The sequence below is a fragment of the Cavia porcellus genome, unplaced genomic scaffold (assembly GCF_034190915.1).
Source record: "Cavia porcellus strain 051 isolate PalLab524CR breed Dunkin Hartley unplaced genomic scaffold, mCavPor4.1 scaffold_31, whole genome shotgun sequence".
Taxonomy (NCBI): domain Eukaryota; kingdom Metazoa; phylum Chordata; class Mammalia; order Rodentia; family Caviidae; genus Cavia; species Cavia porcellus.
Window position 1 is genome coordinate 44,432,248 of NW_026947514.1, and position 20,441 is coordinate 44,452,688.

Genomic DNA, 20,441 nt, shown 5'->3' on the forward strand with positions numbered 1-20,441 from the left:
GCCGGATAAGGGGTAGGGGAGGGGGTTACAGGAAAACTGATACCTAAGGCTTTTACAGCTTTCTCAGGAAATTGAAACTTAACCTAGAAAGATAGGAAGGGAAGGGGATTTACAAGGAGCTGAAACTTAAGTCTTTACTGGAGATGGAATTTTAATCTCTATTGAAACGGCGCATACAGAACAGGAAGGGGGCACAAGGGTTAAAACTAGGCTATAACAAGCTCAAGGCCAGCCTGAACTATATAGCGAGACCCCGTCTCAAAAAAGACAAAAAAAAAAAAAAAAAAGGAAAGAAAGAAAAGAAAATCTCCAAACAGAGAAAAGCCCAGAAAAGGACAGACTTATTGCTGGATTTTATCTGACCTTTAAAGAACGAACCTGAATGTTCCTCCAAGTATTCAATGAAATACGAAGGAAAGAAATGCTGCCAAATTCGTTCTGTCAAGCTGGTATCAAAACTGGGAAAAGATTTGACAGAAAAGGAAATACTGGCCAATATACTTGATAAATACAGATGCAAAACCCTTCAAAAATATTCTTGTAAACAGAATCCAGCAACACATTAGAAAGATCACCCACTATGACCAAACTGGTTTTATCCAAGGAGTACAGGGATGGTTCAACATACATAAATCAATAAATGTAATACACCACATAAACAGAATCAAGGATTAAATCTGCCTGATATGGTGATACATACCTGTAATCTCAGCACTTGGGAGGCTAAGACAGTAGGGTCACTGAAAATTGGAGGCCAACCTGGGCTACAAAGTGACTTCAAGCCATCCTGAACTGCATAGTGAAACCCTGGCTCAAACAAAAAAAACTTGGGGGAAGAGACCCAGGCTTCACAATGAGGTGGACCCCGCCTAGAAACCATGCGCAGCACCATGTGTGGCTCCTGCTGGAGTGGGGACAGCCACACCCATGCCTTTCTCCCCGAGTCAGTGCCATTCACAGACTGTGTGTGGGGGTGGGGGGTGGGGGTGGGGGTGGGGGTGGAACCAGCCCTCACAAAGTGATCCCTGCCTGGAAACCAGTGCCATGTGGGGTCTCTGTCAGAATGGGGACAGGCACACCCAAACTTCTCTCTCTGAGTCAACACCTTTTGTGGACTGTAGTGGGGAGACAACCAGACCTCACCAGGAGGTGATTGCCACCTGGAAACCGTATCATTTTTATTGTTTTCTTGGTGTTTTATTCTTTTGTTTTGTTTGATTATGTTAAATCTGATGGCATGAGCAGCTGTTTAAAAGATCGCAAGACAAATAATGGTAGTCATTTTGGATTTACTGTTAGCTTATTTTGAAGTCCTTTATTGCATTCATTGTTTTGTTTTGTTTTTGTTCTATTCTGTTCTGTTTGATTTTTACCATGTCCGAAAGTATTTGCAGATATTTTGAAGACAGCAAGAGGTGTTAAGGTAACTACTGCTGAGTTTGCTAGTTCATCTTGATTAGCTTTATTGTTTTATTTTCTTTGGTTTCATCCTCTAAAAAATAAAATTTTAAAATATGTGAAAAAAACCCCACTCAATCACATTGTAACTTTATTTTTTTGGTACCAGGGATTGAACTCACAACTTCACACTTGCCAAGGAGGCGCTTAGGCCACTGAACTAAATTCCCAGCCCCTCAAGCCTGTTACTAGATACAGAAAAAACTTTAGATCAAATTCAATAGTCTTCATGATTAAAAAGAAAAATATGAAGGAACTATGAGTAGAAGGATATAATCTCAATATAATTACAGCATTGAGGCTATATGCAAGAAGCTCACAATCAACATCTTTCTGATTGGAGAAAAACTAAAAGTAATTCCTCCAAAGTCAGAAATCAAACAATAACCATTTTTTAATTTCAATTTTTATTTTTATTTTAAAGAGAATAAAATCAAGAAAAATAAAACAGAATAAAGCCAATCAAAACAAACCAGTGTAAGTGACACAAGACTTCAAAACAATAGGAAAGCAACAGTGGTTACCATATGCCTCTTCTTGTCTTCAAAATAGCTGCAGATAACATCAGACATAGTAAAAACTAAACAAAACAGAACAGAATAGAACCAATAAAATCAAAACAATGAATGCTATAAAGACTTCAAAACAAGATAAGAGTAGATCCAAAATGGCTACCATAATTAGCTTGTTACCTTTGAAATAGCTGTCCACGCCATCAGATATAATAAAATTAAACAAAAAAAGAATAAAAGGCAACCCAACAAAACAAAGAAAATGATACAGGACTTCAAAATAAGCCTGTAGAGAATTAACAATGGCTACCATCTTCAGGAGATTCCCCCTTAGATGCTACATTGCATATTGTTATCCTCTGAATAGATGATTAGGCTTTAGACTTGCAAAGTCAGTGAAACACTAAACACTACAAGCATTAAAATGTATTTTATCTCAGTAGCTATAATTACAGCCTGTGTCTCTCTGGATTAGCTGGTTGCTTACAGCTGTGGGGCGGGGGCAGGTTGACTCTTATTTCCCAGCCTGTGTGCTGGAAGGGGCTGGCATCTGGCTGTCCTCCAGCAGCCTGTGCATGGCATTGATTTACAGGGAGGGCTTGCTTCTCGGTGACTTCTTGTTTTCTTCCCCTACAGTCCGCGAATGGTGCTGACTCATGGGAAAAGGCTGGCATTTGGCTCTCCCCTCAGTGGCCCAACCATTTTTTTTTTTTTTTTACAAAAAACTGGAGCACTCTCTCCTGATGGGAAGCACAAAGAAGCAGGAGGAGAGGTTAAAGCTGGGAGAGCAAGGAGTAAGAGTGCTCCAATAGTTGTGGTGCGTTTATTTATACACTTGAGAGACTATCATGTGAAACTTCTCCACCTAATGCTTAGCCACATGGCTTGTCTCGAGTTACATGGAGAAACTGCTGTAATCTCAAGCATACTGCACCTGAGACAAGAAACAATAATCATCTGTGTTTAATATAGTACCAAAGTTTTAGCCAGAATAATTTGAGAAGGGAAATAGGAAGGGACACAAATAAGAAAGAACCAAACTATTCCTATTCCTATAGCTAAACTATACTCTCCTTTATTTAGATGACTCAAAAAATTCTACCAAAACACTTTATATCTGATAAATTCAACAAAGTAGCAGGATAAAAAAAACTAAACATACAAAATTTAGTAGATTTTTCTATACACCCACAGTTGAGATACAAATCAGTAAAACAATTCCATTCACAATAGCTCCAAAAATTAATACATAAAAGTACTCAGGAATAGGGCTAACAAAGTGAAAGATCTCTATACCGTAAGAAAAAAATCGTAAAATCTGTATGGAAGTTTCATGACCCAGACAAACCAAAGAAACCTGGAGCAAAAAGAGCAGTGCTAGACATATCTCAACACTGGATTTCAAAATATACTATAAAACCATAGTAACAGGGCTGGGAGTTTAGCTCAGTGGCCTAAGCGCCTGCCTGGCAGGCATGAGGTTATGAGTTCAATTCTTGGTACCACCAAAAAAAAAAAAAAAAAAACAAAACATAGTAACAAAAACAGCATGATACTGGCACAAATAGGCTAAGGCAATAGAAAAGAGAACACAAACAAATCCATAAAACTAGGGGCCGGGGATTTAGCTCAGTGACATAAGTGCCTGTCTGGCAAGTGTGAGGTCGTGAGTTTGATCCCTGACACCAAACCAAACCAAACCAAACCAAACCAAACCAAACAAAAATCCTTACAACTATAGCTATCTGGTTTTTGACAAAAGTACCAAAAGCATATGTTGGATAAAAGCCTCTTTAACAATGGTGCTGGAGCCAGATGTGATGACACATATCCGTAATCCAAGCACTCAGAAGGCTGAAGCAGAAGGATCTGTGTAAATTCGACACCAGCCTGGGTTATAAAGTGAGCTCAAAGCCAAGATGAACTACACAGTGAGACCTTGTCTCAAAAAGACCAAAAAAAAAAAAAAAAAAAATGTAGAAAATTGAAACTAGATCTCTATGTCTCACCTTATACAAAATTCAATCTAAAATGGTTCAAAGACATAAACACAAGTTTGAAACTACGGGGAAAAACATAGAAGAAACACTTGAAGCCATTCACATAGGCCAAGATTTCCTGAAAAGAATTTCAACAGTACAGAAATGACAGCAAGAAGGTGTGGACGCCCACCACGTCACTCTCCCCAGACCCCAGCGTGATGTGCTTACTTGTGACTACCTAGATTGCTTTCAGTTTGAACAGTGAGTCTGGCTGAGGCTGTGTTCATGTCTTCACGGAAGCCAGTGGGTGGCACTAGGCTAACAGTGCTCTTCACAGGCACAGGGCAGCCCAGAGAAGTGGGTGTAAGACTGTGGGGCTGAGATATGAGACCACATCTCCACTGTAGCCTATGTGACTCCAGAGAAAACCTCTTCCCAGAACTGACTACAGAACAGCTTACTTAACGTACAACTGACATCTGGCTGTTCTGTTCCTTTCACAAGAATGCTTTGTTCCGTCTTTTACAAACCTTGTGTCTTGGTTACTTTTCTCTCATTACTGAGACAAAATACTTGACACTCAAAGTGAAGGAAGGAAAGGTTTATTTAGCTTACAGTTTTTGAAGGTTTTAGTCCATACTCAGCTAGCTCCAAGGTGGGGTGGCCTGGCTAAGGGGCAACCGTTCTTCATTGCAGACACAAGCAACAAGCTGGCTTCTCTTCCTGATGAGTGCAGCGCTCACAGCACCAATCCCAGTGCTAGACAACAAGCCAATCACAAACACTAGATTCAGCTGCCTCCATGACGGCATGAGGCTTGGGGGGCCATCTAAACACAAATCGTAACACTTTGCTTGCCTAGCCACTTACCTAGCACATCCAGTTTTAATCCCTTCACCACTTTCTTCAATGTGAATTTGATCAGTATATACCTAGGTTCTGGCTGCCTCGTGGCCTTTTGTTCCCTGTGAGCAATTGGCTGTCCTCAATCCCTACTGCATTACTACTTGTCTCCTCTTTCTTTTCACTATGTGCCCTAACACCTTGCAGGAAATAGGAGACTTAACTGCAGGGCTTCCTCATAGGAACCCACAAATGGAGTCACATCAAAGTTAAAAGCTTCCATAATCAGGGGAAACATTAGACAAACATTTCTCATTGAAGAGAAATGACAGAAATCTTTGCCAGTAACTGTTCTTTTTTTTTTAAATTTAATTTTAAAGGGAATAAAACAACAATAAAACAGATCAAAACAGTGATAAGACAGTAGGAAATCTACAATAGTTATTATATTGCATATTGTTGTCCTCTAAATAGTTCTCATCCAGCTTTAGGCTTACAAAGTCAATCAAGCAATACAGTTCCTCAGAATCAGCAGGTTGCTCATGGCGGGAGATTATTCTTCTCACTGCCAGTGAAAGTGTTCTGATGGAGGACTGATATCCAAAATATATGAAGCAATCAAAAAACACCAAAAGAAAAATCAAAACATGGCAAATAAATTGGATACACTTCTCAGAAGAAGTACAAATGACTAACAAAAGTATGAAAAAATTTTTGATATCTTTAGCTATTAGGGAAATGCAAATCAAAATTACTTTCACACTCTATTTCACCCCAATCAGAATGGCTGTCATCACGAGTACCAAAACCAATAAACGTTGGCCAGGATGTGGGGAAAGAGGAAATTTTTGTAAACTGCTGGTTGGTGTGTAAATTAGTGTGACCACTATGGAAATCAGTGTGTAGGTTCTTCAAAAGCTAAAGGTAGAACTATCATTTGATTTACGTATCATATTCCTTGGCATATTTCTGAAAGAACTAGTCAGCATACTACAGAAACACCTCCATCTCATAACAGCTAAGCTACAGAAACAGCATAAGTGTCTGTTAACAGATGAGTGCACATAGAAACAAATGTGGTAAGCAGAGTGGAATATTATTTAGCTAGAAGGAAGGATGAAATTATATCATTTGCAGAATAACAGATGAAATTAGAGATCATGATGCTAAGTGAAATAAGCCAGACTCGGAAAGTCAAACGTTGCATGTTTTATCTCCTATGAAAAAAACCTAACATAAAAAAAATTTAAAAATAGAGAGGCCATGATAGTAGAAAGGAAAGTATTAAAGAACTGAAAGCGGATCACAAGGAAGAGGAGGGTAAGGGAGGAGGTCATGGGAGGCCTGATGTAAGTACGTTACATTTATGTACATACATGCCCAAACTGAATCCAATACTCCAGATCACACACAGCTCGGACAAAGAAAACAGTGGCCTTCCGGGCTCAGCGCCGCAAGGGCAGTGCCAAAGTCGGGAGTGCAGCAGTTTGTGAAGCGACGCTGAGCCTTGATCTTCCGATGCCTGCTTTTTCCAGCCCCATCCGGCCGCTGCAGGCACAGAGAGACTCGCTCCGGTCTGGCACCGGGTCGCTTTCTCCCAGCTATTCCCAGGCTCCTCTGCCTGGGCTTTCCGCTAATTTCCTACTTCTGAGCGTTAACTCCGACAGTGTCAGCGGGTCAGACCCGGACTGCTCCCCAAGGCAGCGACTCCTGGAGGCCAAGGCGGGCCGGGAACCGCGCGGGTGGGCGGGCGGGCCCAGGGGAGGGGCTTCGGGGTGGGGCGGGCCCAGGGGAGGGGCTTCGGGGTGGGGCGGGCTCAGGGGCGGGGCCTGGGGCGGGGCGAGCCCAGGGGAGGGGCCTCGGGGCCTGGGGCGGGGCGGCGGGGCTGGGCGGGAGGCGGCGTCCGGGGGCGGCCCAGCCGGAGGGAATCCTCCCCGGGGCTCTGGGGGCTCCAGGCTGCGCGAAGGCACCGTTTTCCCGTGCTCCTACCCAAAGAGCAAGCAAAGTGCTTTACTTTGTAATTGGTCTTTACGTCCTTCAAACCGTCACCAAAACTTACTTGAGAATCAGTGCTTTTTAATCTTTTCTTTCTCCCCTTCTCTCCCTTACCCTCTCCTCCTTTTTTTTGTACTGAGGATCAAACTTGCGACCTTGCGCTTACCAGGCAGGCACTTAGGCCACAGAACTAAAGCCCTCCTCTTTCTTTCTTTGATGGATGTTGAGGGGTCTGAGTGAGTCTCCCTATGTTGCCTTGAACTCCTGGGTCCAAACCATCCTCCTGCCTCATCCTCCCATGTATCTGGGATTTTTTTTTTTTTTTTCCTTTTAAAGTCACTTTCCTCTCTTTTGCATCCCACTTCGCCTTGAGGGACAGATATAACCATATTCTCAATGAACATTAAATAATGGAAGCTGGATTGAATAATGGAGGGGTGAAATGGAAAATAAAAGTTGGAAGGTGGAGGCCGACTAGTATGGAGCAGTTTCAGCATTAGGCTACAAAAAACTGAGCTTTACTGGTCAACAGAAATGAGAATCTGGAGGCCAGACACAGAGCTCAGTGGACAGAGTCTGTCTGGCAAGTGCAAGTTCCCGAGTTCAATCCCCTGTACTAAAAAAGAAAGAAAGGAAGAAAGAAGCTCTATTATGCACTAGAGTTGAAGAAACGAGCCAGATTGGCTTGGTGATGAATCTGTTGCTAAAGGGTAGACTCATCAGAGAAAAGAAAATGGGGTCTGCAGATAAGAACTTTGAGGACACCACAATGAGACAATAAAATCAGAAAAACCTATCTGGAGAAAAGGTACAGAGACCTGGAGCTTTTACACCTGTGTGGATATTAAGGGCCCCTTCAAGTGTGGCTGCTGGGAAAAGTCATTGAAATAACAAGAACATGCACCGCGCACAGCACAGTCCCTGTGCAGAGCATTTGATAAGTGTTATTTCTCACTACTAACCATGGTCTCACTTTCTCTTTATTTTGCTTTGGGATAAGGTCAACTGTTGTAAAAATACTAATTTTAAATATATGCATGGATGATTTGTGCCGGGTAACTATGATTTTTGAAGTGAAAAACTCATTTCAGTGTTAGCCTTTTAATTAACATAGATATTTCTGCATTTTAAAATTCATTTTTGGAGGTACCTCCTACTGCGTGTAGCAGCTCAGACCCAGCAGGGCTATCCTACCATTTTTAAAAAGCTAGCTGACAATTTTATATTTATCCTGCTAATTATGGTTAAGACAAACCCCAGTTTGTTCACAACTGTGCAAACAAAGCCTCAGCACCCAGAGGCAAGTTACTTGCAAATTTGCATATTAATTACTGTTTACCACCTTTGCTCCTGAGGCTGATTACTTCTAACAAAGAGCATGATGTGTACTGTAGCTTGGATTGCCTGACACACAGGAAACATCTGAAATGCAGCCCATAGTGTCTGGCCAGGCAAGAAGGTCAATGGTGACAGGACTGAGGACACAACACAGTCCACGCTCCTGGGTCAAAAGATCCTTAAATGAACAGCCATAAAGATTTCTGCCACACATTTCATTTCAGTAAAGGACAACAGACAATAAAGATGATCCCAGAGATTCTAACAGATAGGGTCATTTTTGCTGGACTGAAGTGTGCTAATATCCTAATTTGTGTAATGCAGTGTGAAGGTTATTTGAAGAGTTGTTTAGGTATTCAAGTTAAACTGTGGTGTCAGTGGCCTGCAACAGAAGAGTTTTACAAAAAGCTTGGTCTACTTGCTTTCCTCAGTCCAGGTGCCAGTTCTCTGGGGGAACAATGTGTGTTGGAGGAGCTGTCCATATCCCCGTCCCCAGATTCCTCCTGAAGGTGCTAGAATGATTGGGACACTCACGTATCCAGCTTGGGAAATAAAGAATATATTGTAGAATTTTAACTTACTTGTAACTGAAGATAAAAATCACATTATTGCTTTAAAATACAAAACCTGAAAGATAACTCTTGGTGCTTACCATCCCAAGAAAGCAAACACAGCTTTCTCTAGACACAAAGTACCTGCTGTCCAGCAAAATGCCTGATGGAGGTGAGAGGCCAATCAATGGGAAAAATTTAATCCTAACATAAGCATAATACATTATGCATGATAATCTTCAGAGTGTGAAAGCCACTTATAGGCAATCATCTGAGAGAGCAGAGGCTTGCATGCGTGTGAGGAGGCTGCAGCCTCCTGTGGTTGTGTGGACTCAGTTAGGACTTAAATATGACAACAGAGCAACACCCCTGCTTCTATTCTCTGAAATAAGGAAACAGATATTTTCGTCAAACTTTGAGCCAAATCTTGAGAATGCACAATTAAATTTTATCCTCTCAACAAGGAAAATGATATTTTTTGTTCTCTTGAAAATGATGGAAACTAAAGTTCACAGGTTTGCTCTAGACAGTTGTCCAAAGGCAGAGTGATGGAGCTGGAATGTGAACTCAGGCCATTTGACTGGCTACCAAGTAATGCCGTGTCTCATCTCAGGCATTAGGCAACTGTGGTTTAGTTTCCTAATGCACCATGGTTGTTATAAAGTTGGGATTCTTCTTTGTTTTGCAGTGCTGGGGATCCAAAATGGGCCTCCATTGGGTGTGCTAGGCAAGCACTGTACCACTGAACTATAGTCTCCATCTCTTAAAATGGGATTCTAGGAGGCTGGGGATTTGGCATAAGCGCCTGCCTTACAAGCAGGCAGTCGTGAGTTTGATCCCTGGTACTGATAAAAAAGACGAAAGAAAAAAAAATGGAATTCTATTCCAGCTTTCTGGTCTCTAACTTCATTCTTTTTAATTCTTGCTGTCTCTTAATTAAAGCTGAACATTAGACTTAGAACATCTGAATATCATAGAGCTAAGGCTAGTGAACTTTGGTCTGTGGACCCAGTCTGCTGGGCGCTTGTTATGTTGTCTGCGGGTGCTTTGTGCAAAGATGACATAGTTGAGTAGTGACAGAGATTGTAGGGCATACAAGACTAACACATTTACTATATGGTCATTTATAGACAAAGTGTGTTGATTCAGAGGATGCATTTCCTTTCTTTTCCCTAACTAACCTGTGTCTAGGTCTTTGGGTGCAGTCTTGTGGAATGGGGCACCCTGGGCAGTGCTGACTTGGTCTGCAGTGCTTATCTTAATTCTGAGAGCTTGTTCAATGCCAGAGGAGGCAGCTGAGCTAACACAAGGGCACAGGATGGCTTGTCACTGGTCTCTCTCCCCATCTGTTCCCAAAATTCTGAGAAATTCTTTGCTGTACCTAACACCCTGAACAATTTATGAGCACTGAATAGGTAACTGTTGAATTAACAGTCAGCATTCTTGCAAGTATTCCAACTTGCATTTATGCGAGTATTGCATAAATTCTGTCCCGGGTCAGTCTTCCTCAGACCACACTTCTACCCATTCATTCACTGTTTCCTGAAACACCATTTCCTCTGCTGCATCCCCAGACCCTAGCGAACCTCTTCTAAGAGTTCCTGTGTCAGAGCCTCTGGGGTGGGGTTCAGACTCTATCCTGCAGTGAGACTTTCCCCAGCCACTTTCCTCTATCCCTGCAGGGGGTGATTCCTGTGCAACAGTTTGTATTTCTTCAAGACCTCACTCCTGACCATTTGACTGCTTGGGAGGTTGGTAGGGGAGCCAGACTAAGGAGGACTGCAGTGATCAAAACGATGCTTATGACATGCAAAAGAACCTGTGTGCAGGGGGGAGAGTAGAGATCAGGAAGTCAATTAGAACTCTATTTGAGGTGCTAATTGTGTAGACCAGGGCAAGGGGATTATAAAAGGAGGGACAAAGTGGAGAGACACTTGAAAGGAAACATCTCCAAGGATATGATAAATTGGTGACCCGAGGAATGACAGGCAGGATAAGTAGAAAGAATAAGTATATTAGTGGAGACTTGGTAGACTGTGTCATCATTGATAAAAAAATAGGTACTTTGGGCACAGATGCAAGGTAAAGGGAATGAGAGGAAGTGAAGGGCGTGTGGAAGAGTGAGTACATCCTTGCACCACCTGAAAGGCCTATATGGAACTGGACATGTAGCATTAGTGTCAACTTTGAGGGATTGTACATTTTAAAAGTTGACTGACTCATACACTCAGCAAGTATTTATTGAGCAGCACAGGGTGTCAGGCAAGGTCCCAGGCCCTTCAGGTATATCAGTGAATCAGACAGAGTTCCCTGCTTTTGTGGAGCTTGCATTCTAGCAAGGATGACAGACAATATACAATGAACATAATAAGTAAATAATTTAGAGTCAAAAACAAGGTAACGCCAGGTAAGATGGTTGTAGGGTAAGGAAGCAGGGCAAGGTCTCTGCAATTTGAAACCTGATCCCAGACAACACCTATTGCTTTCTCTCATTGGTGGTTTGTTATTCATCTTCCAAACCAGATGAGAGAATAAGAAATTATGGGCACCGGCTACTGTGTGATATTTTAATAAAGATTCTTCCCTAGGCCACCTCTGGAGGTAATTGCAAAACAGGGAAACTTCTTTCTGGGGGTTCTTATTTCCAGAATGCATTGCGCTCAACATGCAATTCAGATGAGTTGAGGTGATCATTTTCAGCAATTTAAATGTTGCCTTTTCCAGAAAGAAAAGTTTTGTTTAACAGCAACTGGGTCGGGGCTGGAGATTAGCTCAGTGACATAAGTGCCTGCTTGGCAAGTGTGAGGTTGTGAGTTTGACCGCTGACAGCAAAAAAAAAAAAAAAAAAAAAAAAAAAAAAGAGCATTTTATAAGCAGCTGGGTCAGTGGGAAATGTAGCCTCATTATTCACATCTCTCTGATTGGCTTGAAGTCAGAATGCAAGGTAGAAGGGATGTATATTTACAGAAACAGGAAACAGCTTTGGTGTTTGGCTCTTTCTCATGACATGGAGGAAAAATAAAAGGGCTGATTCTTTAAAAAACTTCTTGGAAGACAAACTAGAAAGGATAACTTCTGGTACATACCAAGGATTGAGCAACTAGTGAATAACGTCCTTGCTAGGGGCACATGCTAAATCGTTCTGAGTTTTTGCTGCTGTCCAACGGAATCGAGTGTGCCAAAGATCCACTTTAATTTCCACTGCTTTCCAACGCTCAGATGTTTATTTAAGTGCTCATCTGAAGAGCAAGGAGGAAGAGTCAGGAGGGTGCTTGGTTTGGTTTATGTCATAAGACACAAGTGAACAGCTAGGAGAGTAGAATGTGCTGCCACTCTAATCTAGGCTCTGCTGTATTAAAAACAGACAAACCTACTTCCTTGATGTGAAAATGAACTGGAAGAAGAAGGAAAAGATACGCACATGGGGTGTCATTTTCTGTGTTGTTTACGCTAAGCCAGTTTGAAGTCCCCTGGGTGCACGGGTGGCAGAAGGCAGGATGCATAAATGAGTATCCAACGCGTGGCAGAACCAGGTCATGCTGTATGCTCTGGGTAGCAGCTGCACACAGCAGCTGCTGGCAAGGTGAGATACTGGCTTCCCAGAAGCTTCATAGTAAGAAGATACCTGGGTCTACTGGGGCACCCTGGGGTCCACAGGCAGTGGGACAGAAGGGTCAAGCGGGCCTCACTGTGAGTGTTTCCTTGTTTAGAGAAGGGAGCTGCAGTGCAGGCAAACATCTTGAGAAAGGAATCATTTTGGGTTAGGAGAGCCCTCATGAAAAGTTTTTAGTGGAAATGGTATTTATTTAATATCGTGCTAGTGGTTTCTACTTCTTACTCGTATCCAATCCAACAAACATTTAAAAAACCCCTAGTGGTACTCAGGACTCTGCGATGCTACTGGCTACCACAAAGGACTCAAGCTTGGATTGATAAGAAAACAAAATGAAATCGCTGAGAGTCTTCTTAGGAATTAACTCCAAAGCTGTGAGCAATGAAAATTCTGAAACCCTGAGTAGTGAACTCCGCATCCAAGGAGAAAGGCTTTCTAGCTGAAAGCAGCCAAGGCTTTTTGCACAGTGTCAACTGGCTTTGCTTGGCCACTCTATGATGCAACCTTTAGATGAAATGCTGATTACAGGGCTTTGTGCTTCACAATGGGCCGTGGGTCTTTCTCTGTTTCTTGTCAACTTCAAACAGGCTGAGTAGTTAGTCTGAGTTTGTTTTCACTCTCCTGACCCCAAATGCCTGTTGTCTTTATCAGACTTCGTTCTTATCTTTACAGAAAAAGAAAGGGGACCTTTTTTTTCCTCTTCTTCCTATTTCCTCATATTTTCCTAAAGTGCACACATTCATAGAGACACTTCAAAAAAATGAAGCACACAGGACCAACACTCAACTTTTGTTTCTAAATATTCATTTATAGAATTCTCCAAAGTCAAAACTTTTGGGAGTCACGACAGGAATCATCTCAATCTATTCAAACGGGGACCAGCACTGGTGAGCATGCATTGTGTCCAGCACTGTCATGAGGGAGTGTGAAATGAAGTAGGATTTGTCCTGACCTCCAGGAGTTTAAAATCTAACAGTAAGATAGGCAACTCCCAGGCCAGACTTCACTTCTGAGTTTTTGAAGTCATGTTTTTGGTTTCAGTGTTGCTGCAAATAAAGGCCATTAGTTTAATCTGTATAATATGGGGAATTTAGTTGTTCATGAAAAATGTCTCTGAAACCCAAGTAAAGAAAACCCAAGTTAGACCCTAGATACTTTGACTTTTGGGCCGATGGTTTACTTGGCACTTGGTTCCAGACTGAGTGAGTTGGAGAACTAAGCAGTCACCCAGGCTTGCCATCAGCTTGGCCTGGGTCGCTCCAGCTGTCCAACTTGGCAGGCAGGCCAGGCCTTGAGGAAAGTTGCTGGCACAGAGTGGCAGGAGCCCAGGGCCCAGTGGCTGGAGTCGGGCTCTGAGGTTCAGTGTTTCACCACTTTAACCTGAGGGGAGTTTAGTCTTTCCACCCCTTAGGGCTGTCAGAATTGTGGGACCATGTTGTGCTTTTTCGATGAAAGATATTTACAACCATGGTGAGGTTTGAGAGTTTAATTGACTTGGTCAAGGAATCAAGCCTCAGTCAAAGCCTACATTCTTCCCAATACACTGCGAAGCTCCACTGGTCCATAAATGTTCTAGGAGCAAGGTCCTTGGGTTTTATCTTTGTGTCCTTGAGTAAGTGGATCTGCACTAGCTGGAAATGAAATAAAATGCACTAAAACAACATGATGTGTGTGCTTTATGAAAACTTTGAAGGCAAACAAGATGGCTAATGATAATTTTTATTCATGGAAATATCCTTACTTGAATTTTATCTTGTGTATGACTATGTGTTTCCCCACATGAATACAAAGGCTGAGAAGTTGAGGGTAATCAAACTTTATTTCACAGCCTCTCTATAATTAGGCATAAAGCTCATTTTGCAGATGAGAAAAATGAGGCTGAGAAAGGTCAAATTGGCCAACCAGTGTATGATAAGCATTTTGGTATGGTAGAGAGTGATGTAGCTGGGATTGAAACTGGCCTTACTGCAGGCAGCTGAGTTAGTTAGAAATAAGGTCCTCAAAGGAGCCAGTGCAGAAGCCCAGATACCTTGCAATGGTGGGGCAGACAGACACCTCCTGCTATGGGCAAGGCCTCAAGACAAAGGATCAAACAAATGCACCCATACCCTAAGGACTGATATTCCAAATAGTTCCCTGTCACCCTGAGGAGGTCAGGAGTCACCATTCCAACCCCCTAGGGAAGATTGCCCTCTAAGCATGCCTGCTTTCTGCGTGACTTGCTTCCCCATTTGTCCCCAATTTAATCAACTTTACCTGAACTATTATATTAATCTTATTGGTTAACCATAGTTCTGTCCCACCTTATGCCCATTTGCCTTGTGAATTCCCAGTTTTCCCCACCTTAAAGACATTTCACCCCATGATTTTGCTCTATGAAAGTTCCTAAAAAAGACAGTCCTTGACAACCTGCTCAGGACCCCTTCTGTCTTTCTTGGACAGGAGCTTTCTTTCTCTCAATATATTCTATTCTTAATCTCCGTTGTTCCTGAATTCATTCTTTGATTTTAGAAAACACAAACTCACAGACACAGTAGGTCGAGAGTTTCATTCCCCGTATCAGCCTGATCCCAAAACCTGTATCTTTGGACTACATTAGGAAGCACTGTGTCGAAATCAGATCTGATTTCTGATGAAAAGAGCTTCTACTAAAGTCAAGAATAGGTCAACCAAATTCCTCCGCAGGGTTGGGGAGGGAGGAGAGTGGAGACTCGCAGAGTGACTGTTTCTTTATCACTAGCAAGGCTCCCTAACTGTTTGAATTTAGCCCACCCGGACCAAGCTAAATAGAAGCACACTGTCCCATCTGTTGTCAGAACTGTCCTCCCAGACTTCAAAGCCTGGGCTGGCTCACGGAGGGGGAGCTGAAGCCGGCCTGGGCACGCTTGCAGCCTGCACCTCCTCCGGCCTGCGTTCCTCCCTGGCCTGACTTCTGTTTGAGGTCGGGAATGGGAGGAAGGGTTCCCTGCCCGGCCAGGACCCTGCCGCAGCCTCAGGGTGACAAGGGTCTTCTGTTGTTCCGTGGGGACCCCGGGACCCCAGGCCCTCTGCTACATGTGGATCTCGAGGCAGACGCACCCTGCGTTTCCTGTGAGGCCGCTTTGTGTTCTGATGGGTTTGTGCCTGACCTCGGGATCTCCGGAGAGCAGAGTGCCCGGTGGGCAAAGTCCTCAGCAGAAGCCTCTGCTGGCCCAGACTAGCCCGGAGCTCCTAGCCGAGGTGGCCTTGGTGGTCATCTCTGTCTGCTGCTGAGGAGGTAGCAGCCTTCACGGGAGCTGCTTGTGGACCAGTGGGTGTGACTAACACATTCTCATCTTCCTTTGTAGGATTATTCCAAGGAAAGGGCCACAGAAGCCCAGTAAGGTGGCAACTTAAAGCTCACTCTCATTTCAGTTGATGACATTTAGTTGAAAATACTGAATTGTCTTGTCATAGAGTGTGTATCTTTCTATAGAAACTTCAACTGTGCTTTAGGGAAAATACATGTTGAAAAAAATAAAATAATAAAAAGCATCAGATTCTCCTCCCCTGGAAAAAATGTTCTGTTCCTAATTTGTATCACATCATATAAGCCCTTCTAGCTCCATCCATGTTGCCACAAATGACAGAATTTCATTATTTTTTATGGCTGACTAATATTCTGTCTCGTATTTCCTTTATCCACTCATCTGTTATGGGCACCTTGGTTGACTCTATATTTGGCTTTTGTGTCTAGTGCTGCAATAAACATGACAGCTCAGGTGTCTCTCTGATATGTTTGTTTCCCTCTGGATAAATACTTGGGAGAGGAATTGCTGAATTCTCTAATAATTCTTTTAGTTTTTTGGAGGGACTTCCACACTGTTTTTTGTAATGCCTTTACTAGTTCATATCTCCACTAACAGTGTATCAGATTCTCTTTTTCTCTGTATCCTTGCTAGCATCTGTTATTTTTGTTGATAGCTCTTCTAACTGGGATGAGAAGATGTTTCATTATGGTTCTGATTTGCATTTCCTGGAAAGATATATCTGCTTTTAAAATATCATTTTGCTTATTGAGATAGTTACTTCACATTTGGAAATATACATGCCCACAAATGTATATAATTATTTAGTTTGTTCCAATTTACCACGTAGACAACAAGGTAGGGGCTAAACTTGATTCTTCATTATTGTGTCTTGGTATTAGGTACTCAGTAAATATCTGTTGAATAAGTTAATGACTATTCAAAGAGTTGCAATGTAAGGATGATGGTACAGATTGGCTTTCATCCTACTAGAAGCCTACTTTTTACACTTTTTCTCATGTTAAAAAGATTCATTTTACATTTAGATCTTGTCACTTTAAAAAGTCCTTAGTGTTTACTTTCATAAAGGAATATTCCATAGATTATCAGATCAGGTATCCAGTGGTTTGCCAGCTTGTGATAGCAATAATTTTAAATAATTGAGGAACAGTCTCCATAGGGCAAAGTAAAGGCAAAGCTCACCTATTACAAGTGTCTCAGGAAACCACTTCTCTCTGAAATATTTTTAAGTTTTGCCTGAGAAGGAAGGAGTCACTTGTCTCCTAGCTTCAGCTCCAGGGTGTGTAGTTCTAGGGTATTTGCATAATTGATGCCCTGTACCTTCTGCCTGTAATGACAGTCAGTAGAAATGATGAGTTAAGTGATCTGAACTCCAAGGTTGACAGAGATCTCAATAATGAAGACAGGAAGGAATAGCTGGACACAGGGGCACACAGCTGTCATCCCAGCACTGCAGGGGGCTGAGATAGGAAGGATGCAAGTTTCAGTCATAGTTGGGCAGCATTAGTAAAAGCTTGAATCAAAACAAAAAAAAGAAAGTTAAAAGGGCTGGGGAATGTAGCTCGGTGGTAAAGTTTCCCTGGATATGATCCCCAGTGCTGCCAAAAAGAGGAAAAAAGGTGGAAAAGTGAGTGTTTGGAGTTCACAGTGCTGTGTGCCAGGAGGCCTGTGTTTGTGGAAGCAGCGAGGTGCACAGAATCATCTGGAAGATAATCTTTGCTTTCAGGAGTGTGTCTGTGTCTGTCTTGCAGCCAGAGGGGGAAACAGGCTGTTTCACAACCTTTCAAACAAAACCAGCATTGTGGAAAGTTCCCTTCCTCTGCCATTCCCTGTGGCCCTTTGCCCTGGAATGATCTTTAAAGTGTCTAGGGCCATATCACACAAAAATGGCTGCGGTGTGCTATCCACTTTGCTTTCTTTCTGATCTTTCCTTTCAGGGTCTACTTCCTTTCCCCACTATGGACACTCTAGTAGTCTGCTTGTGGGGGTCAAACTACAATTAGTTTACATATAAAGTTTAATTCACTGCTGCTCTTCTGGTGTTAGACTCAAGTGGGCTTTGATGTTTGGCTGGAGCTTTGATCCCAGGCCCTCAAATCATCCAAACTCAGAGGATCGTCCTTTACTTTTCTCAATTACATCACTGCATCTATTTGTCCATAAAAGCTGTGCTGGGCATCATTTTGTTGCTTTTCTCTAAAACAAAATGTGCAGTTGATGCTCTTTCTTTTCCTTGTCTGCAACAGCAGCATGCTCAGGGCTGGACTAGGAATTTGTAGAACGATTGCTCAGGCTTCAGCGGGAGTGCTTTTAGAAAGGGTTCTGCCCAAGGGCAAAGCTCCAAAGGACCCTTTCAGACAGTGCCTAGGAAACATCTCCAAGCACAGCTACATGACTGCAATCTATTCAACCCTCTCTTTCCTGCTGGCGACTTTTGCTTACTTTTCAGATCTATTTCCTCTGCAGTACCACACTTTCCAAGTGTTGATAAGCAGCTTTTCTGAGAAGGCAGATGCTTGAGGGAAAGTAAAAGAATCAACTAGGACTCCACAAAGCTTGAAGAGGAGATGAGGAGAAGCATCAGTCTCTGATGTAAAAAAGAAAGTGAGGTTCCACTGCCAAGAGAAGGGAGAAGTGGGTGATTATTTTCCATCACCTTGCAAATACTTGCAGCCAAAAACAAGGAGTCAAAGAGGAAAGAAAATTCAGGGGACGAGATTGGAGGGGAGACTATTTGGCTGTTAGGTTAAGAAGTGAACAGGGGCAGCCCAGCACATCACACTTCATCTGATGACATTGGGTGCCTTCCTGGAAAAACAATTAGGAGTATTGGGTTCCTTGCTTCTAACTGCATTGGACAACCCAGGTTTGTTTTAATTGGCAAGCGAATGAACAGCATTATTTATTAACCTGTAATGGGTACTTTGGAAAGTGTAAGCTTTTTTTCCTATTTGTGACCATTTTATTGGTGGAACTATCTGAATGCATTAGTTTTAATATTTACACTTGTTGGTAATGCTTCTTCATGACGATGTCCAAGCTGTTAAGGCAAATGGCTTGCTCAGAATTAATGAGCCTGCACACGGCATCATTTGGTGGGAAGAGGGGGGTGGGAAGGCTTGGAGACACAGCGACTTGTCTGTCTGCTTAGATTTATTACTAGTATGTGAAAACATGTTTCAGCCCCCCCTTACATAAATATAGTTGTCAATGTATGACACAACACAGGCCACAATAACAGACTCCGCCCAGCCAGAGGAATCTAATTCAGAATCAGACAGCAAAATGCTTGGTGGAAATGAGTAGAATGAAACAAAGACCAACCACAGGGGCATGTGGCATTTGGCAAGCAGGAAAGTCATTATTCTTCAACGTCTTACTAAAATTAGGGTGCAAAATTGATTCTTGTATTATCAAGTAGAACTTGGCAAACAGTAGGCATAAAGAACAGCGGACCTGAATAGAATTGATTTTGTATGCCTAGAAAACCTTGAACATAATTCCTTTTTTAGCTGTAATCCAGCCTCTGGTTAGTTATGAATTAAGGTTGCAGTCTCTTTCAAGTCTGTGGGAGGCAGTAAAGTGGCTGAGAGGTGTCAAGGAAGCTCTGGCTTTTGTTTTTGTCTATTTGGTAAAAGCTGACTTAATTCTATTTGTAGTAGAGATTAAATGGGTACTATTAAGTTTAAAAGTTAGCTAAGCAGTATGTTAATGAAAAAACAATTTACAACCAGCTCACATTCTGTTGAGTCTTCCTCCAGCAATTATCAATTGAATGCTTCCAAGTGCAGTGCTGAGAACGGTGACAATAAGGTATCAAAACAGCCCCCACCTTCAGCGAGCTTTTATAATGGATAGGAAGAGAGGCACCACATAAACACCCATCCACACACACTGACGTGTGTGCCCAGCCCGATTTATAATCCAACAATAGCTTGTGGTAGGGATCACATATTCATGCAGCTAACCAGAATTCAAAGAGGGGAGCTAGTGGATTGATCTTGGAAAGAAGGTCAGACCACACAGAGAGAGGAAAAAGAAAATCTCTAGCAGAGGCGAGAGGCTGGGCAAAGGTTTAAGAACCTGAAGTAATGATGTAAGATGCATGCTTTCATCCAACTCTGCCTGGGCTTCAGGAAATCGAGACTTGCTGGATTCAATTTGAGGTGGTACTAGACATGGTACCACCCCACAGACAAGCCTGCTAATGGTGTTTCCAGCTCCCTACCCACTGAGATTCCCTGAGGCTGGTGTCCCAAGCCAGGGTGACCCTGTCGTCAATGATTCTTTAGAGAGATTTTTGTAAGTCCCTCTCGGGTTCTGCAACCTGGAGTCCACTTGCTGGGTGCCGGCCCTGCGGTCAGCGCTTCTCCTCCCGCATCTGTGCGCGTACGCGTCTACGCGGCCTGCGCCTTGGATCACAGCAGTTCGTGCAGCAGGCGTGTCCATTTGGAGGCGGAAGGATGGGTGCTGGTCCTGTAACTCGTCCTGACGGCTATTCGGGGGCGAAACAGGGATTCCGAGTCAGACAGTCTTGGTGCAGGGTTAAGGAAGTTAGACTAAATAACAACAATTAAAAACAAACAAAACCCCAAGCGCCAGGCGCCCGCTCTCCAACCCCCGGGCGACTTCCACAGTAAGACTCTCCTTAAAAGAAACAGACAACAGAACCTGAAGTTTCAGGGCGACACCGCGCCGTGCTTTGTGGGCTCGCCTTTACAAAATGGAGTTGGTGTGAGAAGGGCCGCCCGGGAACTGTCTCGGCGCCCCCCGCGCGGCTCGAGGGGCGCCGAGCTCCGGGCCGCGGGTGGGGCCGCGGAGGGGCGCGCGTGGAGCGGAGCGCGAGGGCCGGGAGCTGGGGC

At 43.1% G+C, this 20,441-nt stretch overlaps 1 long non-coding RNA gene across 1 annotated transcript; it reads right to left on the reverse strand.

Annotated features, from left to right (window-relative positions):
* Positions 1-18,714: 18,714 nt before the first annotated feature.
* On the reverse strand, positions 18,715-20,424 carry LOC111757570 (uncharacterized). The gene is made up of 2 exons (XR_002791888.2): positions 20,251-20,424; positions 18,715-20,074 (listed from the first exon to the last, which is right to left on the reverse strand). It is a non-coding gene; the product is annotated as an uncharacterized LOC111757570 (long non-coding RNA).
* Positions 20,425-20,441: the final 17 nt, after the last annotated feature.